The following is a 25,104-nucleotide window of genomic DNA, read 5'->3' as shown; positions in this document are numbered from 1 at the left end:
TAAGCTAAGATATTTTAATTAGTAGTGTAAAATGCCCATTGCCAACTTGGCACCATAATGCAGGTGCAAAAATCCCTGAAATTAAAATCTTATTTTACTGTTCACTAGGGGGCGACAGTGTATTGCATTTTAGGCACGTGTTAATTTTTTTTTTTTTAAAGAAGGCTTTCATAGTATGCTGACAGTAATACAAAAATAAGAATGTATAACTATATCGTACATAAAAAAATTAAACAATGTTTGCTTAAATTTTCAATTAATCAATTCATAGTAATAGCATGCTCTAGCATCCTATCTAAATCGATGCCCCAATGAATTGTATAGAAAACAGGTAACTAAATTGTCATAATAATTTTAAGCTCATGATTTAGTAGATCGATGAGTGAAAAGATGTTCATCCACCAAAGCTCCATGCTTAGCAGGACGGGGCCTTTCACACACGCATTTTGGAAGTGCCCCTGTGCTCTGTTCTGCCCCGATATTACCCTGATGGGCACACTCATGCAGACTGAGTGTGCTGTTGATTTTCTCCGTTGTTTCTGCAAATTGAAACGCCGGCTATACTTTTTTCCCCCATAAAGAGGTAAGATAGTAGACTATGTAGCAACATAATCTAACCTGTAGCCAAGCTTACTTGTATTAAGTTTCTTCACTTTTAAGCCTTAGTCTATTTAGCTATTCACAGTAGCTCTTTATCATGTATGCCTTACACTTGCTGGACATACTGTATGTTGTGGCACTGACTTGAGATCGGATCTGTGAGTTATGCTCAGGTCGTCGTGTCACCAGGGCCTTGGATGTTGTTGAATGACTTTAATTGCTTATGATTTTAAAAGTTAAGTGGGTTGAAGGCATTACTGCTAAACTGAGTTCAAAAGTAGAACAAGTGGTAGAACTTTTTTCTTGTCAGAATTAATAAAACACGGCTTTGCGCGGCTGTCTTGGGAATCTTATCTTTCATATGGCTTCCATTTGTTTGAAGTACATCTTCCTACCTTTTGTAATGTAAACAGGAAACCCAATATTCCTTAAATTGGCCTGGACTTCTTTTTCAAAGCTCACAGATTAAAGCTAGGCTGCATTGTAACACCTTCAAAAGTCTCTGGAGACAATTAGATTTGAAAAAGCAGTGTGCATTAAAAGTGTGTAAACTAACCATGTGTTTGATGTACTTTATCCAAGTCCTTATAGAAGCTGCAGATAGGGTGCTATGAAGAAATATTAAAAGTTCTTTTTCAAGGACGTCTGTAAAGCAGTATTTAATTAAAACCACTTGGACTCAAAGGTGCTCCTAATGTTTCCCATTAGTCATGTTTGAAGGATGACAGACACCAATGAAATGCAAAGATTCAATGGAAAATGCAGATGTTCAAATACTGCAGTGTTTTATGGCTATGCACAAGATATGACACACCACACATGAACAAGTTCTGTTCAAAGTAGCAATGTAGGTGCAGTTCAGTTTATTCACACAGAGGGAGGTGACTGCTCACTGAGTAGTGATGAATTTGGCTCTTGTCCCTGGACGATTTTAGAAATGGTCTCTGATAACAACAACCAGGGTGAATTATATCATGGCAATTGCATTTTTAATCAGTCCATTTCTCTTTCCCTTTCTCTTTTTTGTTTGTTTATTAGTACCCCCATCTGGTTCTTCACCCAAAGAAGAAAAACAAGAAGGAGAAATTAGTTTGTAATGGTTTCACAAGCAGGTATGAAAGTTAATTTTTTCCAAGTGGTGGGCATATTTTTGGAGCATTATTGAAGCAATAGATAATTTAGAACTTCTCAAGTGCATATTGTTAACAAAAGACCAGGCATCACAACCCGTCTTGTAGATGACGACATTATGGCTGAAGTCCACAGAGCACAAGACAAATGGGATTGAGAATGTATAAGTGCTGCTCAGTTATTAATAGAATCAGGTTGGCGATAGACAAATGTTGGAATAGTGCATGTCAGAGCACCTGTATGCTGAAAGGTGTGATATGATGCAAGCCTAGTCTGACAAAACTCTTCACTGTGAGGAAAAAGAGAAGAGATCAGGTGAACCTGCAGGAACCTTCACAATGTTAACACTGACAGTATATGTTTTGCATATGCATATGTTTTGTACATGTTGGGGATAATCACTATAGTAGTTCTACTTACATTTACCTTAGTGACAAACACAACTTGGATTATTTTGTACTCATTTGAGCAAATGTCTATACTAAAAAAAAAGTCACATTCAGAAATCTAACTTTCCTGAATAGATTAAGAATGATAAAGCTGAATCAGAATAAGTATTAGACTGCATACACTAGTCCGTCCATGGATCACTATGGAACATACCTGGATGAATGAAGGATTACACAGATAAGGCCTCATGGTAATATATAAAAGTACTACGATGCTGAAAATTACATATTGTTATCAGAATCAGTATTGAGTATCGTGTCTATTCCTTAGTATTGAAACTGAGTTTGAAATTTTCGTATTTTGACAACTCTAGAGACCAGACTCTGCTGTATTAGCAAATAAAGAGAGGAGGGCCAGTCTGTATTCCAAGCTATGACTTTTGGGGCTCAGTCAGATAAAACCCACTGTTCCGAATGTGAAGTAAATACAAAAGGAAACGGACTGTACCACTGGTCCCAGGCTCTTTGTTAAAACCATATCTCTGCTGCACCATTGCCCCCAGCTACATTAAATCCCATTAAATTCAAGTTCATTAAAGCAGTCCTCTCCACTGCTGCAGCCGTCTGAGTGTGGGCCTCTCAAGGACAGAGCTGTAATGAGGCCCAACTACATTTCACCTTGAACACTACAGGTTTTCATTTTCCTGATCAATAACTTATGGTTCAAACCTGCCATTAGATCCAGGCTATAATTTAGCAATAATTTGTGGATTATATTTCTACAGCACTGAAGAGATATTTGACTTTAAGCTCTGCTATATAGCATTTATGCTCTTCACTCCATGATAAGAATTGACAACTTTGACATTTCTCTTTCAGAGTGTGTACTCTGCTGCACACATGGGAAAACTTTAAGGCATATTATATTTCAAAGAGAGAGTAGTATAGTTTGTGTGGTGTAAACCAAGCACAGGGCATATGTAGGCCTGTACTTCAACTCACTATTGCAGCAAGTGTCATCATTCAGTCAAAAATGGTCAAAATGTAAAAAAAACAAAACAAAAAAAACTCCTTTACAACTGTACATGGCAAGTTTTGGCAGTCACCTGCTGTCAGAAGAAATCTAGAGTATGAATTCTAAATGAAATATTAATGTGTGCATGACAGGCAGAACAATGGGAGGCTGGAGTGACTGACCTAATGGAGTGACATTGTTTCAAGTTGTGTCATTTTCAGATTTTAGTGGGTCACGCTCTGCTGTGGGCTGGGCTGTCACTGTCATGTGATTCAGAAAGCATCTACTTGTCCTGCGGTGATAATTTCTGCCTAACGTGTTCAAAAATGAAATATGGGATGTGGAATAAGGAAGGTTGGGGCTATGGTGATCACTGTCTGGGGCTTAATTTTTTAATCAACTTGTCTCTTAAATGAAGTTTTATTAAATTACAAAGCTCACACAGTGGGGGTAGGACACAGCCAGAGATTGCCTAGTGTAAAAGGAGCTTTGTGGAATAATTAAATAAAATAAAAAAGCTTCCAGCAGCAGGACTTCGGAGAAATGCCCATATTATTTTATTCCCTTGCTTTAATGTTTCCCTCTATTAGGGCAATCAAATGGCACATAGACTGAAAGCAATTGTGTAAAGGCTAGTGATAGCTGACAGTGGTACACTAGTCTGCAAAAAAGCATTGTTCTTCTCTCAAACTCTGTTTCTAAGTTTAATATCAAATAACTTGTTATTTGATAACAACAATTTGACAAAAGAATTCTTACTATCACACATACTTTACAAGCTGACAAAGTGATCAGTTTTGTTCAGTGTGGTTAATACAATGTAAAGTGTCTTTTGTCCAAGATTTCATATGTGTAAATGCTGCAATGCCCTTGAGTAATACCCTCCAATGCCAAAAGTATGCTTCTAAAATGAAGGAATATATTTCACTGGACTCAAGTTCTTGTAGTATCATGATAGTAAGATTAAAAAAACAAAAAAGTGTCAGTACCCAATTTAACTGTTCTATATAACTCTGATCTTGGGAAGTCTTTTGTCTGTCCATTTGCATTAAATCATTATAATGTGTGTCCCAGTCAGTCAGTCTGTAAAATCTGGTGCAGTAGTTACATATATGTTGATGTCAGGGATGAGAACATAAATAAATTGTTTCCTCAGGTATATAGAACATTTCAATGTTGAATCTTGTAAGTTGCACATCAAACCTGTATTCTTACATAGAACATATAATATTAACCTTGAACAATTATAAAATGTTATATTTGAGCATAACCATTTAAATGGCCAGCCACGAGAGAGTGGCCAACTGCAGCAGCAAAAGGAACAGCTGTTAGCAATCAGGGCTGACCCACAACTGACCAGAGACTCTGCATAAACATGGACGTCTTCCACAATCAACAACATTTACAAATGTACAATGAGAAAGAAGCTTCTGAATCCTGAAGAGCCTTCAGTGGAGCCAGCAGACACAGAGGCCTAAACCAGGATTAAAATGAACCGCACACTGGTACTCTCTGGTGATGTGTCCACTCCTCGCTGCTGTTAGCACTCACAGGTTTAAACTCTATACTGCAAAGTTTTGTCGAAGGTTTACACATGACTGTTTTAAATGAAAACTGAATAGGAAAGTTGTGTTTTGTGGTGCTACTGTAAAGGTATTCATGGAAATGATAGCTGTTAAAACACTCTGAAATGTACTCTGTTCAGTCTTTGATAGTCTTTCATTATCACACTATCATTGCACAGTGACAAGTATTTAGTGTATTGGAGGACACTCCCTTTTCAGTCATACAATGTTCAACATGATGAATTTTGCTTTTGGTCATGTTTAGGTAGAGGGTATATATATATATGTGTGTGTGTGTGTATATATATATATATATATATATATATATATATATATATATATATATATATATATATATATATATATATATATATGTATACATATATATACATATATATATATATATATGTGTGTGTGTGTGTGTATACATACATATATATATATATATATATATATGTATATTTGTACCCTATGAAAAACTTACATTGTGTATTGACAGTGTGGTAGAAGAAGTAGTGTAAGTAAGAGTGTTTCTGAAGTATTCTTGGCACTCTTGTAGGGTGTTTTGCTTTTGGCCTGTACTTTTTATGTGAAGTTTGAGTGTGTCCATGTCTTTCCCTCAGATTTGCATGGATGGCGCAGGATCAAAGCAGCTGGTGAAGAGGATTCCTCTGCTGTGAATATGGACACAACACACAGCACACCCACTCCTGTGTGTTGTGTGTGCCCCTGTTCATGCTGAGGTGAGTGAGGCCAGATGGGTCAGATAACATGTACATATGCATTCAACCAACTCATGAGAAATGTTGTATTATTTATCTTCCCTTCACCATTTTATATGCAGTAGTGGTGTGGATGGTGAAACCGTCAAACATCCATTAAAAAGAGTGATATGCTTTGACCAGAGGGAAGTTGGACCAGGTTGAAACCTTCTTTTACCTGAGGTGAGCCAGGATCATTAGTTTTAGTTTTTGAAGTGTTTGGCCTTTTGATGTTCCTGTGTCCTCTTTAGCCAGTCTGGCCTGAAGGATATTTAATATCACTCCTACAAATTTCCAGTTAGGTGTAATTTGAACTGAGCATCTGTCAAAGAAACAGCCATTTAAATACATTGGTCACGGTTAAAGAAGCATAAAATGAGGCCAGATTAGAGCGAGCACCTTTCTGTGAAGGCTGAGTCTGGAGTCAGGTCCTCTGCAAAACTGGGCGGCTTTTAACTGTGTCTGAGGCCACAGGGACAAACTCTCAACAAACTCAACTAAGACCCTCCAGTGTGTTGTGCTGTTTGATATGTGTTCAGACTGTGAATCTGTAAGCTTTGTCAATAGTGGATGACTGAAACAAGCGAAAGCCTAATATGCATTCACAGTTTTCCATATTAATGTGGAGATATTTTAATTATAAAAGAAAGTAGTCTGCTTTTAGCATTTCCACTGTAACTTTGAAATTGTCTAACAAGTAAAATTATGAAATAGTTCTATAATCTTCTAATTCCTTGAAGTAATATGGCACTAATATGGCTTAGCGTACAGCTTTATGTACACACGTGAATCTCTTTGCAGTCAGTGACACGGTTGCCCTTATTCTATCACTTATTAGTACCGATGCAATTAACCCTTAGGAATCTCATTTTAAAAATTAGGCTCAAATATTTAATTATCTAAAAATAGTTACCCCCAACTGTAAATAGATTGCCTAAGGTCTGAACTAATCACTAATGAACAGTGTGTTAAAAACCTGGTTCTGAAATAATTTATATTCATGCAAGCTCTCCATTTAGTTAAGCTGGATTGGATTTAATCATTGTTCCTTTTGTTCAAATACTGTTTCTGTTACACTTTTAATGTCTTACATAAAAGATAAATAATTGTTAGTGCAGCATTTCCCATCATTTAATATCAAAATATAGATATATATCTATGTCTATATTATAATCTATTTCTTTGTTTTGACCACTTTGTCCAAAGAAAAATGTCATGGCTTCTTCTCTGAAGCTTCTTAGAGCAGCATTGAGTTACTGTTGGATAAGTTGGCAGTAGTTATGTGTAAAGTTTTGCATTGTGCCATGCTGTGTCTTGAAGACGTGCTGCAGGTGATTGTGTTGTAAGTGAGGAACTGCTGGAATAGGCTGTCAGGGTTCATTAACCTGGTCCCTCTCTATCTCAGAACCAATGTAGCCACTGGTTTAAAGCCCATTTCCATTACCAGTCTTCATTTGATTAACGTCCTCACCATTATCAGAGAGCTTCCTTTGACAGCTGTTGCTTCTCACTTTCTCTGACTTCTAAGAGGTCCCACTCAAAGCAAGAAGACCAAATCTCACTTATACTCTTTCTAATAGCCACATGCACTGCTGTGTCCGGCGTTGCCTAGTGTGTGATATAGGTAGGGCTGCACAGTGTATCACAAAAGTATCTATATTGCGATATTGACTGACACAATAAACAATATTGCAACATACTCAAGATATCACAATAACACTATGGCTCTCCATCTGACAAAAATACACTATACACAAAAATGAATATGGTAAATAGAGCTCATTTTAATAATGATTTTTCTACATATGACCTTGATATAATCCTGGTTTTGACTTTATTATCTGACTTTATAAACAGTATGGTATCAAAATCAATACTGGGTATAAAGCTTTTCATTGATGTTGAAATCAATTTTAAAATCTTATTATTGCAACAACTGTACCCCATTTTATTGCTTCCCTCAGAATGTTCCACAATATGGCATTAAACTTAAAACAATAACATCTCTATTGGATATAAGCAGCTAGCAACCCCTACTACAAAATGGTTACAGAATGGTTACATGGTGCACCTTAAAGCAGGCCTCATATCAAAACGTTTGTATTTAATAGTAGTGGTGGCGGTAGTAGTAGAAGTAGTAGTGGTGGTAGTGGTAGTGGTGGTGGTGATAGTGGTGGTAGTAGTAGTAGTAGACTGGTCTTGCAGCCCTGATTAGAAATGCTGGAAGTGTCTGTGATGTGTGAGGTGAGTTGTTTGTGACTCATATTGAAGTACAAAATATGAGCGTGTGTGATACCCCTCGTGGAGACACCTCGTGGGGGAACAGGCAAACGGAGGAGGAGGTGAAAGGCCAGGTGTCTGCCACTGAATCTAATTAGAACGACTCTGTGCTTTGTCCTCTGTGAAGTTGCTCCAGGCATTCTTTAATTGCCCCAGTCCCCATTTCTGCCAGCAATCCCTTTTAAAGTTCATTAGCATTCATCTTGTGTATGCATTTGAATAGTTATTTCAAGGATATCATGCCACATATATATATATATATATATATATATATATATATATATATATATATATATATATATATATATATATATATATATATATATATATATATATATATATATATATATATATATATATATATATTTATAGAACATTTTATATGTATATTGCTAATTGGTACTCTCCCAAAAATGTTAAGGGATTAGACTAGAGCAGACTTAGAGGAATAATTCTTGCACTTGGACTTTTGCAGTTTAAGTTACAAAAGCCCCTATGTAGCATGTAATTATTATCTTTTTAACACAATCTCATATGTATACCATACAGGAATCAGATGTTATTCAGTTCTTCAAATTTTTCTAACCTTATTCATCATCAATATTTTTTCAGTTACATTATTTGATTTACCCTAGTTATGAGTTTTCTGGTTAAATTATCAGCCAGATATTATTAAAACCCTTATTACTGTAATAATAAGGATTAAACTGTAATTATGTTTATGATGAGTCAGCTGGTTTGGCAGATTAAACTCAGTTTGACCACACTGACCACCTTATATTAAAAGTGTAATCATATTTTTAATGAAATTGATAGAAATATTACGTTATCATCTAGTTAAGGTAATGGAGAGGGAATTAAACTCACTATCTACTGTAGGTATTACCATAATTGACAGAAAGTTAATTTATGTGCTTTTTAAAATGACATCCTCCAGGGCAAATTACAAATTACACAGGGCCAAAGCGATCATCACATCTTTTCACTGGAGAGAGGGTCCTGACCTCAGGTTCTCACTCTCACACACACCTCAGTCTAAATGGCTGCAACACAGCCTTGAAAAACCACAGCTACTTTGTCTTTGCTGGGAAGTGTCAAATCCTTCATGCAGGAGGCTCTGTTGGTAGGATTTTCAGAGCATTACAAACTACTCTTCAGTTATTATCAAAAGTTTTTTACCCGTCTCTCTGTATGCTTAAGTCTAGTGTTTTAATGTTCAACCCTTAGCTTTAACAACAGATCAAATATTTATTTAAGCTAATCGTTCAGTGTCACACTGAGGTCTGTTTTCTCAGAGTCACTAAAAGGGTTATGGATTGTTAAAGTCCAGCCACAAGCATGGTTTATGCAGTAAATTATAAATCCAGCCAGATGAGTTTTTAATTTAAAACCCTGACAGAAGCAGCTTGTCTGCTTCAAAGGCTCTCTTAGCCATAAATTATGAATCTTTTGTGGTTGACTTTTTAATGAAATTAAAACTACTTTTGCTACCCCTTTTGAACCCCTTTTAGATTTATTGTACAATAATGTATGGATTTCAACTGTATGGCATTATACAGCAAAATCTATTTAAAGGTCCTATATTATGCAAAATTGATGCTTATGAGCTTTAAGCCATGTTAGAATGTTGTTACCTCATCAAAACCATCCCTGGAGTTGTGTTTTGTTTTAGTCACACATGTTTGAGGAACGCTTTATTATTACTCTGTCTATATTAACAAAGCTCAAAATGCTCTGTTTTCGAGTTTAGATTTCAAGTTTAGAATGAAACAAAACACAGGTCCAGGTATGTTTTTGATGAGTAAACAACATTATAAAATAGTGTAATATGGGCCCTTTTAAGGTTAAAAAAAAAAATATATATATATATATATTTAATTGCAGATCTTAGACATATCTACTACAAGACATACTTATAGAATTTTTCTAATGGTCACATATTATACACAAAGACTTAATATAGTTGGTATGTATATTTTTTTTATTTCTCATAGTAACATGCACTTGAAAAATATCATATGTTTCAACACCTTGTATATTTCGTCATAATACTCCAGCCATATTGGATTGTGTGGTTATATTTATCCTCTTTGTATAGTATAGTTTTGATGGGTCTGACTCCTACCTGCTGCTATTTCCAAACTTACAAACCCTGACACTTCTCTTTGATTGATTGTCGAGTCCACTGATCTAATTTTGCACCCTTTCAATTCCTCCACAGTGTCCTTCCTCTTTTTGTACGATGCCGAGTAAACCTAATTTCCGTGTACCTCATGCAGGGCTGTATGCTTTAAGAGGGGAAAAAACAGAGTGGATAAATATATAAATAAAGCCAAGAAGCCGGGTCTTCACAGCAGCAGAGAGATTTTATAGACTAGATCAATTAAATTTGTCTTATTTGGAACGATGGGGCTCCTTAACTCAATAAGAAGTAATGTGGTTTAAAATGCATCTTGCTGTGTGGCCATTAGGTGTGGGTCTGTTACCATGGGAGTATTAACATGTAGAGATAACACAGGAATATGAGCCAATTAGAATATAGAGCTGCTGGAGAGACAGTCTGAATGCTGCACACAGGTTCTGCTGCCACATAAGAAGAGGCAACCTTTGACTTTACCACCCACAGACCCACAGCCACTGTTTTCTGCATCTTGACTGTTATAAATGGATTATATATAACACAAGGTTTTACGTCGATCAGGAGATGCTTGATTTAGGTGTGCAAAATCAGTCTGGAGTTATCATAACTTTACAACCTTTGTAACATCTCTGACATATTTTGATTATGTAAAATTTTTGTTTGTCAAGCATGCCACACTCACTTCTGGATAAAGGCAATACATATTCGATAACTGAAGAATATGTATTATGCTTTTTTCCGAGTATGAGTATTTAGTATTAAACTGTAAAATATCTATATAATCATTTTACATTTTGCTCCTTCTTAACTATAGGGGGAAAATTCTGGAGGGGTTTGAGTGCCCGATATATTTTATGAATGATATAAAACAAACTATTGCATTAAACATGTGGCACCTCCCATAACATGCATGAGTATCCATTCAACCCTAATGGATGAAGGGACACAGTTCTAATAACATGGTTTAACTATCTTAAAAGTTGGTTTTACATAATACGTCCCCTTTTAACCTAAGAGAAATAAAAGACAGCACAAAGTCTGTCTGAAGTAGAAAGTGTCTCTGTGTGTTAGAGACAAGTTCCTCAGCTTGATGCCATAGTAGGGTTGCCTCATTGTATCAGTGAAGCTGACACACCAGCCTCTATGTTGAAGAATGAACCGCAGAATGCCTCAGGGTACTGTATCAGTCCCTGTTGCCACCAGCCCCCCCGCCACAATTACCCACTCATGTCTAATTGGCATTTGAGGCTTTCCTGCTTGATTGACCATGACCACATCAGCATGAAGTGGCAATGCAGGGCTTGCCAAGCTGTGACTTAACTGGTATCACGCTTTGTTACTCTTCTAGCTGCTTACATAATTTGCCGATGTAAATTTGCACTGCCTAATTAACATCGTCAGCCTCTCGTTTAATGTGAGCAGACAGGGGATGCACCCAGTCTCTAGTGCTGCTGTCCGTTCTGCTGATGTCTCAGCTGTATGCGGAGTTACACAAATGAAAGCCAAGGAAGTTTTGATAGTACTATGAAAAAGAAAACGTATCCAATTAAACAAAAGTGTGAGTTAGAGGTTTCACATTGTTTTATTGACTGCAAACTGAGGCTGTTGCAAGTAATATTTGACAGTCCATGCTTCTGACAAAACTGTTTGACTGGGCAAATATCCATAATCAAAATAAGAGTCTCTTTCCTCTCCTCAGGCTGGAGTTAAATTGAAGTTGAACAATTTCTAAATGCTTTTATATGCAAGAGGCATCATTAGCCAGTACTTGCAATACATATTAAACTGACAATATATTGTTTAGAGTTTTTATCAAGTGGCTGACCATAAAGTACTTAGGTAACTGTGATTTATGGCACACAGAGTTGTTGCATGCTAGTGCTAGTTGTCCTGGCATGTACTGTCTGAAGCCTCATATTCATTTAGCCTGTCAGGAGATTAGATCGGACGGGTGGTTTGATTGGAGCAGGGTCAGTGAGCATCTTATTCATCTCCCATAATGCACTGGCTTTTTCTTGACTCATTTAATTCTGTGCACTGCAGGGTAATCAGGACATTGATCCAATGAGGAAGAGACTCCAAGTTTATTCATCATTGACTCTGTGACTATCTCTAATTATACAATACTGTAGTATTATACTGCGGTTGTCTCTTCAAAAAGGTTAATAAGTGCATAATTAAGACAGTTTGTGCACAGCTTGAATGGGTCATGGACAAACACACGAAGGACATTTCAGACAGGTCTTCATAAAGTTTTTTTTTTTTTTTTTTTTCCAGGAGAAATCAGAAGAGAAAAACTAAAGACAGGAACAGCGTGCATAGCCCAGACAGAAATAGATTGCTCCATGCTGGATCAAAACCAGGATTTGTGCTGGTAAGGGCTAACTACTCTATGTTTATACATACATCAAAGTTATCCCGAGTCATTCAATGTTGAAGTAGTGGACATTTTAATATTTAACACTTTTATGCACATTAAATAAACAGTCAGGAGACTGGTGTGTGAATATAAGTGAATGTCAGTAGATGTTACACTTTTACCTCTCCCAGTGAAGCAGCAGCTCTTTGAACATCTACATGGAGTTTGAGTCGACTTTAGTTAGTAATAAAGTGGAACTCCCTGAGGGTGCACCTCATAGGTGCTGTTGACCAATTGTACTGCATCCTGGAAGATGGAAAGTACTGCTCATGGGATTGAAGCAGGTGGGTTCAGTGGGCTTCAAAGACCTATACATAATCTTGCCAAAATACTAAAGCCTGCCTCAGAAATGGGCTAACATTTGAGCTTCTTCTCATAAAGACACCAGGCTCATCGTGTGGTTCCTGCTAGCCCAGGAATGCTTTGATGTTGTTGATCCCCCAACTTTTGTTAGTTTATTTGACTGAGTTTTTATGTATATGTATTCCAAATTCTAGCCATTCTTTAAAGAACTTAGAGGAAATCCCAAAGAAATAACCTTAGAGTGGAAGGCTTGAGTTAAACCATCAGATGATTCAAAGGATAAGCAGCAAAATCTTCCATAACACAAAGACAAAAGTGTCAGGTCAATCGCTGAGTGTAGCAAAAAGAATGATAACAAAGAAAGGAAAGAAAATTGATCTACCTTTCAGAATTTGCACACATTTTCTGGTCCTGAAAATAGACATTAGTTTGAATGCATAACAACCTGACATGACAGCAATGCTGCTCACGCTTACAGTGGTCATAATGTTATAGCCTGGTTTGATTTGCATTTCTTTACAGTTTTTCTTATGTATTATTATTATTATGAATGTTATTAGCCTGCATGCTTACTGTTTTCTCTTTTAATTTGGTGTATTATCTTTATTAGACTTTATAAATCATTAGCACCTGATAGCTCATGCTGTGAAATGGAAGCACTACTGTAGAGGGTGATGGTGCTGAGTTTTCCTGCAGAGGGGGATGTTGTCCTGGATATGAGCACAACTAATGTGTTTAAATGCAGGCTTATGACAGAGGGGCTTTTACTGACTAAATCGTTGTTTATGTACAATCATAAATCCAATACATTCCCTTTATATAATTTGTTATATTGTAAATACTCCCTTTCTGTTCATGCATATATAAAGATTGATTTTTGGACTTAACTTAGCACTCTCTGGACAGTACTGTAGTTTCCTGGACAAATACAGAAAGTTAGATATAATTTTCTAATTTACCAGAACATTAAACCCAACTGTAAAGCACAATTTAAGAGATTTAATTTGGTGTTAAAATGAGTCTCTAAAAGCCACTCAGTGAAGTGTTGTACCAAAGTGCTCCATAAATATGAGAAATAGTTGAGTCTCAAGAGCAGCCTACAGAGGTGAGAGATAAGATAGCGGCCCCCCCTCTTGGCACCGGCCGCCACAAGGAACCAAGTAGCCATTTTGTGGCGCGTGCGGTGGTGCAGTAGAGATGAGATGGTTAACACCTCTCTGCAGTACGGTCAGCCTCTAATTCTCTCTCTTGGCTTTCTCTTGCTTGTTCGCTCAGTCGACTATGAAGACACTTCATCTTCTATGACAGTATGACCAGTGCTGCATGTTCTGATGCATTCAGCATACCTTAACTGCATCATAAATAAATCAGAGAAATGACTTTTTCTTTCTTTTTCATTCATGTGTTCCTTTATCGCACCCTTTTCTGCTCCTCTTATCTCAGAAGAGTCACAGAAAAACCTGCAAATAGTGTTCTAGTACAAACACAGTATCATCTTGCTTCAATCCTCGTGTGATTTATTTCAAAAAAGAAATAATATTTGCCCCAGAATGATATTCAACTCTACCACAACATTATCTAATTGAATTTTAATTCCAATGTCAGGCAAAGTGAGGTTTTTGTAATTAATGTGCACAGTAAATGGAAAATACAAACCTATATAATGGAAACAAAGTATCGTCGTCATTTTTCTTCTTTTTTCCAGCTCGTGGCTCGGGGGCTGCTGTGTGACATAGTGGCTATACAAATAAACTTGACATGCTTTGTTATTTGCTTTGCAGCCTAAAAAAGCTAGCCCAGCGCATGTGCAGATTACATGAGCAGACAGGGTAGGGATGGGTTGTGGAGAAATATTGTCAAGAACCCCCCCATCTCTTCTGACTCGTGTTCCCCACTCCTCCACCCCACTCTGTAATCTCCACTCCTCCACGGGTAGTCTCAAACCTTGTGTTCGTCCACCACCAACCAATTACCTGGCAACCCTGCCCTTATCCCCAGCGCAGGCGTGATGCTGCTGCATGATGGGGTTTTTGTATATTGAATTCCATCTCCTGGTGAGATAAAGGGTGTAGGAACAGGGCTCTGCCGCTGTGCTAGATAAGTGTTTCTCACAAACCGTTCCTCGCCGCTTCTTCTGACACTGATTGTGGAGAAAAGAGACATTGGGGATGGCAGGGGGGATGAAGGGTTGTTGCCGTGAGATGGGACCCTGTTTCAGCATGATTTCTTAGGGTTTTAATTTCTCTTGTAGCTGCTTGTGCATCCCTAGATCCTGGTCATATGTTCTAAGTCCTTATTAAGATCAATAGTCAAAGAGCATTCCTTCCTGTGTATGTTTTAGTGGGCCGGTCGACTTACCGAACAGCAGATATTACAGTGTGGATCAATACTTTATCTTCATTTAGGAAGGCTGTTGAAGCTGCAGGGGTGACAGTTATGGGTTGGGCAGCTCTATGGAGCATCAGCTTTTATTCAGCCCCATCCCTTCCCTCTTACTCCTATTTGTAAGCTGTCCTGAGAAGTGTCCCTAGGTACCTATGGCTTGAGCCTGGCCTATCTATCTGTCTTTGTCGGCCTCACTGCTGGGTACCAGACACTCATTGGTCGTCCGAGGGAACAATGTAAGTGATGGACCACTCTTCATACATCAAACCTGCAAGGCGTTTGACAGTCCAGGACAGAAACATTGAAAATAATGACCACAGCAATATGTAGCAGAGGTTAAAAATAGACCACTGTCGCCAAGTTACTGCAAAGTTTAGGCTGAGGGTCCTTCAGACTGACCCACCACCCTGAGCCCCCCACTGGTAAGAAGGTAAACGCTTGTGCCTGGAGTGCAAGAGCAAGAGGTTTCCAGTCAGACAGAATGATATTTTACTTCTTGGACACTAATATGCTCCAGTTGAATTTCTGCTGTTGTCTGCGAAGAGTGTGTCACGCCACAGACCCTCCCTCACAGCTGTGCAGTCAGCATATAGTCAGCCTCTAGAGGTCAAGTGTGAGGGGTCAAGTTTAAGCTGAAACCAGACAGTGGAGAGAGCCAAAGGGGAGGGTCAGCCACTCTCTGCCTGGCTGGACGGCACTCTACCAAAACCTATGTTTTGAATATTTTAATAAACATATCATTAGGTTATGTTTATGGGAAATCTACCAGAATTGTGTGCTTTGTTGAGTAAACGGCATGTGGATGTGACCACTCACATCTGTCTGCCTTTGTCTCTGCTACACTTTCGTAGCATGAGTCAGTGCACACCTGGAACAGATAAAGTGCCTTTGATGTTGGCAGGGCAATCCTGAGGTCAGCTGCTGTTCAGGGCACTTTTACTAGGAGTTAGTTGAGCTGCAGAAATGAGAAGAAGCTATATAGTGTAAGCAGGTGGTGCAGTCTAGTGCCCTGTTATTTCTGAACAGTCGCACTTTGCTATTTTAGTAGTTTATATCTGAATGCTATGCTGTGTTTCTGTGTGTATTACTATTTTTATGCTCTAGCTCCTTTAGCATTATTTATGCTGTTCTACTATAATGACCTCATACTCTATTACCCCTGGGAGAACTTGTACTGGTTACAGGCCTGTGTTTGTAGTCTGAAGGATCTCTCCTTCTGAAGTGCTCATCCTGGGTAGTGTGAGTGGTCCATATCTGTGACACCCGTATCGCTGTAAAGTTTCCGGTGCAGGTGTAATTTGCTGTAAAACGCCCTATAATTTGCTGCCCTTTGGGAGTGCACTGTCTCAGGGCGTGAAAATCAATAGGCTGGTGCAGAAGGATTGGGCATGGTGTGGATGCTCGGCTACACTATAGCAGCAGTTAGGGTAATTCAGTAATGGCAGGGGATGAGGTTCAACCCATCTAAAGCTCCATCTGAAGCAGATAAATGTTTTACAACACTATCGTTTAACCTGGTCGACGCACTGCACCCTGCCCCCCAGTGTCTCCTCACGTATATCCAAGGACGGCCCCTAGATCTGGGGTCTAGACTGCAGCGGTGCATGTGGGGTTCAGCTCCCCGGATGCACATTGGGCTCATAATGCTCTGTAACCTTGTAAAGATAGCCTGAGGCATTTTAGCATATAGCTGATCTTCAAAACCCCCCAGTTGTTTCAGAGGGAAGCCATGCGGAAAACATGCATTGAATCTTACAAGATACTGCATGTATAATGTAGCACATCGTTCTGTATATCGCTGCATAATATCTTCCAAATGGCATGCGAGCCTGTTTACAAACCAATGAGATTAATAAGAAAGGTAAGAAACAGTGGATGCCAATTAGAAAGCTCTATTGTGGCTGAGGTTAAATTTAATTAAATTTTTCTGACTTTTACAGTCAGAGGTTTGCTGGTGAAACAAAAGTATACTATTGACGTGAATGTGAGTATGCCCCATAAGCTCCTCTCTGTACGACATGAGAAGGCTTCACATACAACACTCTATAGTCTATCAGAACAGCACTGGAAGATCTCATTGTGTGAGTCTGGAGTGACACTAGCAGCAATCATTTGGCTCTGATTTATTAGATAGGCAAGGAAATTAATTTTGCTTCAAAATGCATAGACGGAAATTAGATGGTGAAATTGTGTGAAAGAATCGGTGATTGTTTTGCCCCACTACTCTCCCTGTGGAGGTTCTGATAACTGCTGATCCCTGTGACACCATTAATGAAAAACTTCAGCAGAAAAAATCTGTCCTGAGCCATGTAATTATTGTGGCTTTGGTTTCAGCCTTTTCCAAGATTTTAACATAAAATTCTCTTAGAACACCTTTCACTATAGGTGACACATTCATTGATCTAACAGTCACAATACAAATATGTTAACATACATCGTAAATACAAAAACAAAGTATGTTTTATGTAGCAATGAGATAGAATTATAAACATTTACATTCTCTGAAGTAGTCGCCGTTACTCCTACTATTTTCTTACTATTTTAAGTGTTTAATATCAACATTAAGCAAATGAATGCATACATACATAAAATGTATTTGTTTTGATTAACTAACTAAACTAACTAAATACATTCATGATATTTATTCTTTATTCTCAAATGCATTTAGTGAAGTGTTTGTTGACACGTCTCTAACAATTGTCCATTTTTTTCCATTCTTTTGCTCCAAGGCCTCTCCACCATTTTCTCAAGATTGAATGCAAATTGGTTAAATCAGTGATCAGAACTTATTACAAAATGGAGCCTTGCATAGAGAAAGAAATGGTGCATCATATGAGAGCGGCGGTGGGAGGGGCCGGGGCCGCAAGCGCCTGTGGGTGGGGCTATTGTGTGCCTGCCTCTCTGTGTCTATGTGGAAGGGGGGATTCTGTGGCAGGGATGGGAAAATTAGATTTATTTTTTTCATGTGTGGAAGAGAAGAGAGGGAGGCTGGGGTTTGCTGGTGGTGGGGTTCGGTAATGGCACCTCACTGTATTTTTTATGTATGGGAGAAAATGAAAATGTATTTTGAATAGGTTTTGTTCGTGCATTCCCTCTTCTGTTGTTGTTACATGTCTGAGTTTCCATCTTGTCTAACTGTCTGTCTGCATTAATCCACCCAGAGACACCCCCCCACTGACCCCCCCACCATTTCACCCCTCCTTTTTGCCTGGCAGATCCCCAAGGTTATGCCATGTCTGGACATCTAATCAGGCCAAGATTTGATGCCGAATTTGCTGTGTCCCTCAACCTGGTACTGTATACAATGTTTTTTTTCTATACCTGCTATTATATATTCAAGTCTTTGTTCGGCCTGCGCAGCTCCCCTGCTGTGAAAAATGAACTTGACCTTGGATAATACTGAGGTTGAAGAACAATGATCAACTATTTTATGATTTTATTTTTTTTTACCATTGTGTTCAGGGAGACCAAGGGTAAGGAACATTACATACCTCATACCTCAGTGAAATTAAGGTTTGCATTTGGGCATTGGAAATTTATTGAAACCAAATTGAGACTTTGGCTGCATATGTGAGCCATTATGGGTAATTTAGGCAGTTATGGCTCTTGTCCCTTTGACCTACGGGGATTACTTTTGCACCTTGTCAGTAATAATAAAAAGCTAATGCTCTTTTGTGAAAACCATGCTTTTGTTCTTGGACAATTTCACCTAAGGTTACATCTTTCACTTTCTTTGAATCTTTTCTGTTAGTATAGTGTGAAATAATGGTGTTTCATTTACAGTGGAAAAGTTCACACAATAAAGTATGGTAAGTACAGTTATTTACAACTGCCACCACTCATATCTGAAATGGACATGCCACTTTTTCTGTATGTGTGGCCATTGTGTTCACTTCCTTGTGGACGTTAGTATGAAAAATAAGTGGACAAACTAAGAATGCAGTACTCAAGAGTCACCAGTAGGTGGTGTGTCTTGTTCAGGTTTTTGCCGCTGAGGGTTTTTCACTCACTGAACCGAGCCCATTCACCCATGACTTGTAAAAGCGCTCTGGGGTAGGCCTCCCTAACCTATCATCCTGCACCCCCCCTACACCCCTCGGAGCACCCCTTCCATCTCTGCCATCTCCCCCCGTGTCCCCCTCTCCTCCATCCAGGGGGCAGAGTCACTGAGGTGGCAGTTCTAACAAGCTGCCGGGGACCGAGCTGCTCAAATGAGCCAAATCAAAGAGAAAAGAGGGAGTGGGATAGGTACCGCCATAAACCTCCTGCAGAGAACTACCATTTTGGTGAATATGAAATGAATTTATGTTGCTTGACATGAGAAGTCAATGGACAACCCTGGGCTCGGTCACCGCTGTGGTCCGGATGTCCACACTTTAAAATATGCACACAGACCATTGACTAAAGTGGCAATTTGTAGCTCCTAGCCAGTAAAATTTTTGAAGAGTTTTAATCTTATTTTAGTATGTACATTTTAATATTTCTTGACATATGTTTTGTAGTTTTAAAGAGAGAAGGACAGGTGTTCATGTTGTGAAAATCTTGCATTAATTTGAGACCAGCCTGCATCATTTTTGTCCTGTCTCTCTCCTCTGCACAGCCGTCTCTCAGCTCCTTATTCTGTCTTCACCTCTGATTTCTCATTTCTTTTCTTGGGAAGTTGCTATCCTTTAACATTTTGCATCTCTCTTGGGCTGCCGTCTTCTGGCCTGTGATGAAATGGTGTCAGGTCATCTCACAAAAAATATATAGGACCATAGGAAAAAAAAAAACATGTTGAGTCTGCCCTACCACATCAGGAAGCTTCAGTCATTTTTTTTTCCAGGCAGATAAATTCAAAAGTGTGAGTGAGCCATGCATGCGTGTATACCCAGTACTTAGGCTTACATGCACTCTCTCCAATCAAACCAGAACTGCACACTTCATTTAACACATACAGATGCAAGCTTTATGGTTTTCTTAAAACCAGAAAACAAGGAAGTGCACAAAGATTGTAAAAAGCCCCTGTTATCATTTATGTTCACAAATGCTCCTGGCGTGGAAGAAGAACCATTGAAATTGCTCATCCAACAGAAGGAAATGGGAAGCCTTGTGTATAATAACTTGGATAGTAATGCCTCCGTTTTATACCTATTTTGTCTATATAGCTTGTGTCTCAAACCTTCAGAATAGATTTTAAAATGGTTCCACAATTTATGAATGCTACGTGTCAAAATGTATATATTTCATATCAGTATTATATCAATGTCTGCTCCATATGTTTTCTTTACCATCAAACAGTAAAGTGACTATATAGCTTTTACAAAGATTTTGGATACCACTTTCGTTGTTCTTGAATTTAAATGAGCTAATATTATTGTTTCATCATTGTTTCTAAGGGTTTTTATGGACATGTTTAAGATCTTTGTGCTTCCGTAGTCTGGAGGCTGCTGGCGGCCTTGTGTATTTTAGCAGGTTACTCCGGGCATCACCTGTTCCCCCTCTCCAAACAGGAGGTCAGAGAGGCACTGAGCGATTGTGCTGCCGTGTAGTTTATCGCCGTGCACTTTCACTTTATTACCTTGGACTTGGGCTGTACAGTTGCCAGCTTTCAGATCAGGATAGCACTGCTGCTCTTACCTCCTCCGTGACATCTCTTGATTTTTTTTTCATTTTGTGTTACATCATTTCACTTGGGCTGATGCAAAATTAGTATTTATCGTGGATTTTTTTTTTACTTAAAGAATAACACATAAACCAATGTTGGGTTAGCTGAAAAATGCAATTGTGAGTCATTGAGAAAATCTTGTAGCTACTGTGTTGTTTGTACTTGGTAAGTTTTTGCTTTTGTTTTTTCCAAGTGAACACCATATACTGTAAATAAACACATGAAAAAATTTTTTGACAATATGTGAACATAGAAGGGATAAAAAGTGGGCTACAGCAGAATCCAGGCTGGGACTCTCCTCTTCGCGAATAAGCAGCCACTTTCTCTGTGTGTCCCGAGCCTATCACCCAGAGATCCAGTCCCAGGTCACAGTTGATGTGTGGCATCAAAACCAATTCACGTTCATGTGTAGCTTTTGTGCTTATTGTATAAGGTTAGCATATTCTGTTAAATACATAGTTTAATTTACAACTCACAACAACATTTGTTGAAATTAAGTAATAAATATCAAGAGTGCAAAATCCAAATGTTTTCAGCCATTATAAAATTCCCAAAAATATTACCTTTTGATCTTAATTTATTTATTACAACTAAGGCCTTTATGCGGTTAAGTGAAGTTGTATTTTCAGATGCATCTGGTTGGAATCAGCCGTCCCTTTACCAGAACTCAGAGGGAAAGCGGCTGTTATGTCTTAACTGCCCGATCACTTACAATACCCACATCCACACTCACCACCATGTCTTCACAAGTACCGATGCCACAAAAACATAATAATAATAAAATAATAATTCAAATTTATATATAAAAAAGTTATATAGTTATATATAGTTATATATAACTATATAACTATGTAACTATATATATATATAAAAATATAAAAATATGGTACTCTAATAAATCAGTTTTTATAATTTTAAGTTTTTATTACATTAATCTATATCTATAATCTATAAAATAAACAACATATTTCATTGCATTTGGAGACATGCAATTAATTTTATTCCTGTAAATGTAATACAGATACTATAATATTTTGTTTTTGACGTGCACAATAAAAGGTCAGTGGTTTTGCTCTATGACTTCTATGAAAGGGGCGTACTGCAGGTTATAAATGGGGGAAGGGGGACCACTGTGGTTATTTATTTTTGATCCCCCTCTCTCTGTCTCTGTCTCCTGACATATCTGTTTTCTCATCTTCTGCCTCCTCTTTCAATGAAAATAAAAAAGGAAAGGACGGTCCATTTTTCGAATCTTCCCCTCGCCTTACCAGTTTCATCAGGCGCACAGATAGCCATGAATCTTGTCACTCATGTTTTTCATCAACTCATGTCTATGGAGCGTGTAGCGACTCCTCCAAATGGCCGCTGAAGCGAACGCAATGGTCAGAAACAGCCAGAAAATGGCACACGCTCTCACAGTAGCTTTGTACAGTCCAGTCAAAGATGCTAAACCTAAATCAGCGTAAGTTATGGAAGACGAGAGAGTAAAATGCCTGTTCTCACATGCATCTTTTACAGAAAAACCTCTAAAAGAAAGCATTGAACCAGATGTACACATGCGCGAAACACATTTTTAGTTTTGGCTGTGGAGTGTGGTCTTGCTGAAGCGTTCCTGGTGAACACTGGTTCGAAAAGGCAGGAGACACAGTACATAGTGTGTACTCTAATGTTCCCTTGTGGTTCTGGGCTCTCAGATGGCAGCAGCCAGTTACCATCAGCCGCTCCCCTTTGCATCTGTTGTGCTGCTTGTCAGCTCTAGTTGTTTTCATATGTGAGCTCTGGTTCTTTTGGTGCACTACTCTGAGACTCTGTTCTTTCAACCTGAACTTGACATTGTTTTCTCTGTTTATGTTCAAGGCTGCAGTGATTGGCTGTGACAAAAGGGCCATCTTCCTCCGTCCTCAGGAAGAGTGATGGCCCCTCAGACAGCTGTCATTTATTATTAGTCGTGACACATCCCCCAAATCATTTTACTCATTTTTATAACAACATTGCTTATTTTTCTTCTTGTCTATCGATAACATAAAATCCCTCTATTTCCCTGAATTCCAGAGTGCTGCTGTCAGCGACATAATCACATCTTCTTTGGGTGTTAATTGCTGTTTAATTGATCTAATTACCTCATTATCCTGTACATGATTAAGATAATTAGCTCAGTGTTAAATACTGTGACATTCTGGGTAAGACAGGAAGAAATCCCCTTGATTAGCTAATGAAATTAATTATGCTCAATGATACATCAGGTATAATTGTGAAAATTCCCACCTGCAATTCCACTTTGCTTTTAATGAAAACTGTTGTAAATGAAGACGTGCTTGTCTTTATCAGATAATTAATTAAAATCCGGTCTCATGCTGTTTAAATATGGAATAAGGATCATTTCACACTGTTATCTGCAGTGGGAAAAGTGTCGCTGCCATGTGTCAGTTTTTTCTCAGTTAAAAAAAGGCCCTAACTATTTCATTTTGTACAATTTTCTGTTTTAAGATTTACTGTGATGAGACTTTTATACCACGGTTTTCAATTTGAAAAAGTTTTTTTTCCAGGTAACCCTACTTGCCTGGGATTTGCTTAATTTGTAATTACTTATTAGGCACAGAAATTTTATCACATTTTTCCGATGTCAAATGAATCAATTCCAGCCAATTATAGCTGAAATAATGTCACCATGCATTGAATAAAACTAGATCAATCACTGAGCGTCACCTTTTGGGGAGTTTAAGCATTGAGTTTCATATTCATTGCAGGTGGAAAATCTTTGGAAGAATCACAAGATGGCGGCCCACCTCGTCTGTCTTTCCTCTCATATGTGCATCTTTTCTTCTCCAGCCTTGGTGTCTCCTCTCCCGCTGTTTGTCGGCAGTCAGAGGCTGAAGTCGGTTTTTACTGTCACTACCTGTGAAATTGTATTCCACCAAGATGGATGCTTTCTCTTATATTCATGACATCCTGGGAAGCACAGTCACCTCCAAAACTGTTTAATATGGATGCTGGGGAGGCGGACACGAAGACACACAAACATAGCTCACGGATGGTCATAAATGCACTACACGCACACACACATCCACGCACGCATGCACACACACACAGACACATACACACACACGTGCACACACACACCCCCACACACACACAAACGCACTTTTGCCCCAAAGACAATGCATGGTTGGTGTTTTGCTCTTTCTGATGAAGAGTGGTAGTGACAGTGTGGCTCTCCACTGACTTTGATGCATCACAACATAACCACGGCCATGTTGCTTAAATTCTCTGTCCGTTTTTATATAAGTGCTTCTAATTTTGCATTTACTAGTTTTACACTTTAATGGAGAAATGACCATGAATTTGTAGAAGTTAAAGAGGATGTGAATAACTGGTAAGCAGCGATGGTGGTTACTAAATAAGAAATATTAGCAAAGTTAGTAAAAAAAAAGTGTCTAATCCATACTACATAATCAGGTTATTATGTCTCAAATGACAATATGAAGAAAGTGAATGTTGATGTTGTCTTTGTCCTTAATTAAAATTCAAATATTGTTAATTACATCTGGGTATATGTCATGGCCCTTCACCGGGATGAATGAACAACTAATGATTTGAAAACAAATGCATTTTTTACTACAACAGAACAGCAAAACATTTCTAGTGTACCAGTCAGAGCTGCTGATTCCACTGTCCACTCTGTCCATTTGCTCGTTCAACAGAGAGCCCCTCCCTGGTCTCACACATGAGAAACCATGCAGAGTAATGCACCTTGGAGGAGAGGAAGAGAGAATTGGCAGGCTCCATCCAGGACATGTCTGTGCTTGTGTGATTTGGCATCTATTTGGTCTCTGGGAAATGTGGCAAAGAAGGAAGGTTTGTTGTGTTCACCATTTTAGCTTGTGTTGGTTATAAGACAGTGGTTCCACTCAGAAAAGATGTCGACAGCTCAAATGTTTGAAAAGTGAGAGCGTTCATTTGAGGTTGACCCTGGTTAGAGTTTTGATACCACAGTGATCATAATGTATATAATGCTACAGACAGTGACATTTTTTCCAAATTATATTTTTTCTTATTTTATGTTTTTTGTCAGGGATAGAGCATAGAGATAAAAAGACACTCTCAAGCAATGCCACAGGGACATTAACTTTCTAACATTACTTGTGGCATTTTACTATCTTTTATTGGGATGTGATTTTGTGTAAAACTCTTCTTTGTCTTATTTATTCAAATTCTTTCAGTACCAATGCATGTTTATAGTTTCAATACAAGTGTAAGTATTGATCAGTATGTGGGTCTTGATTTTTTGACTACCCTTTCAGAGTGTCATGTCCAGTATCTCCAGTATCCACTCTCCAGTGACTTGCAGCCTGATCATTTTGCATACAAGAATATAAAAATAACCAGCAGATACCGTATCAAAACAGGGATGGTGTCTGATGCTCTTGTTCCATTGTGTGTGCTGCTGTTTGTTGGAGCTCTCACTGTAG

At 38.3% G+C, this 25,104-nt stretch overlaps 1 long non-coding RNA gene across 1 annotated transcript; it reads left to right on the top strand.

The window, feature by feature from the left end:
* The first annotated feature begins 485 nt into the window (after nucleotides 1-485).
* On the top strand, nucleotides 486-12,208 carry LOC129409136 (uncharacterized). The gene is made up of 5 exons (XR_008632266.1): nucleotides 486-583; nucleotides 1,639-1,712; nucleotides 5,324-5,443; nucleotides 5,545-5,644; nucleotides 12,159-12,208. It is a non-coding gene; the product is annotated as an uncharacterized LOC129409136 (long non-coding RNA).
* The last annotated feature ends 12,896 nt before the right edge of the window (nucleotides 12,209-25,104 follow it).

The sequence above is a fragment of the Boleophthalmus pectinirostris genome, unplaced genomic scaffold, assembly GCF_026225935.1.
Source record: "Boleophthalmus pectinirostris isolate CB_2022bp ecotype Guang Dong unplaced genomic scaffold, ASM2622593v1 HiC_scaffold_19, whole genome shotgun sequence".
NCBI lineage: Eukaryota > Metazoa > Chordata > Actinopteri > Gobiiformes > Gobiidae > Boleophthalmus > Boleophthalmus pectinirostris.
Note: the sequence above shows the minus strand (reverse complement) of the source record. Positions and strands in the feature narration are given on the sequence as shown.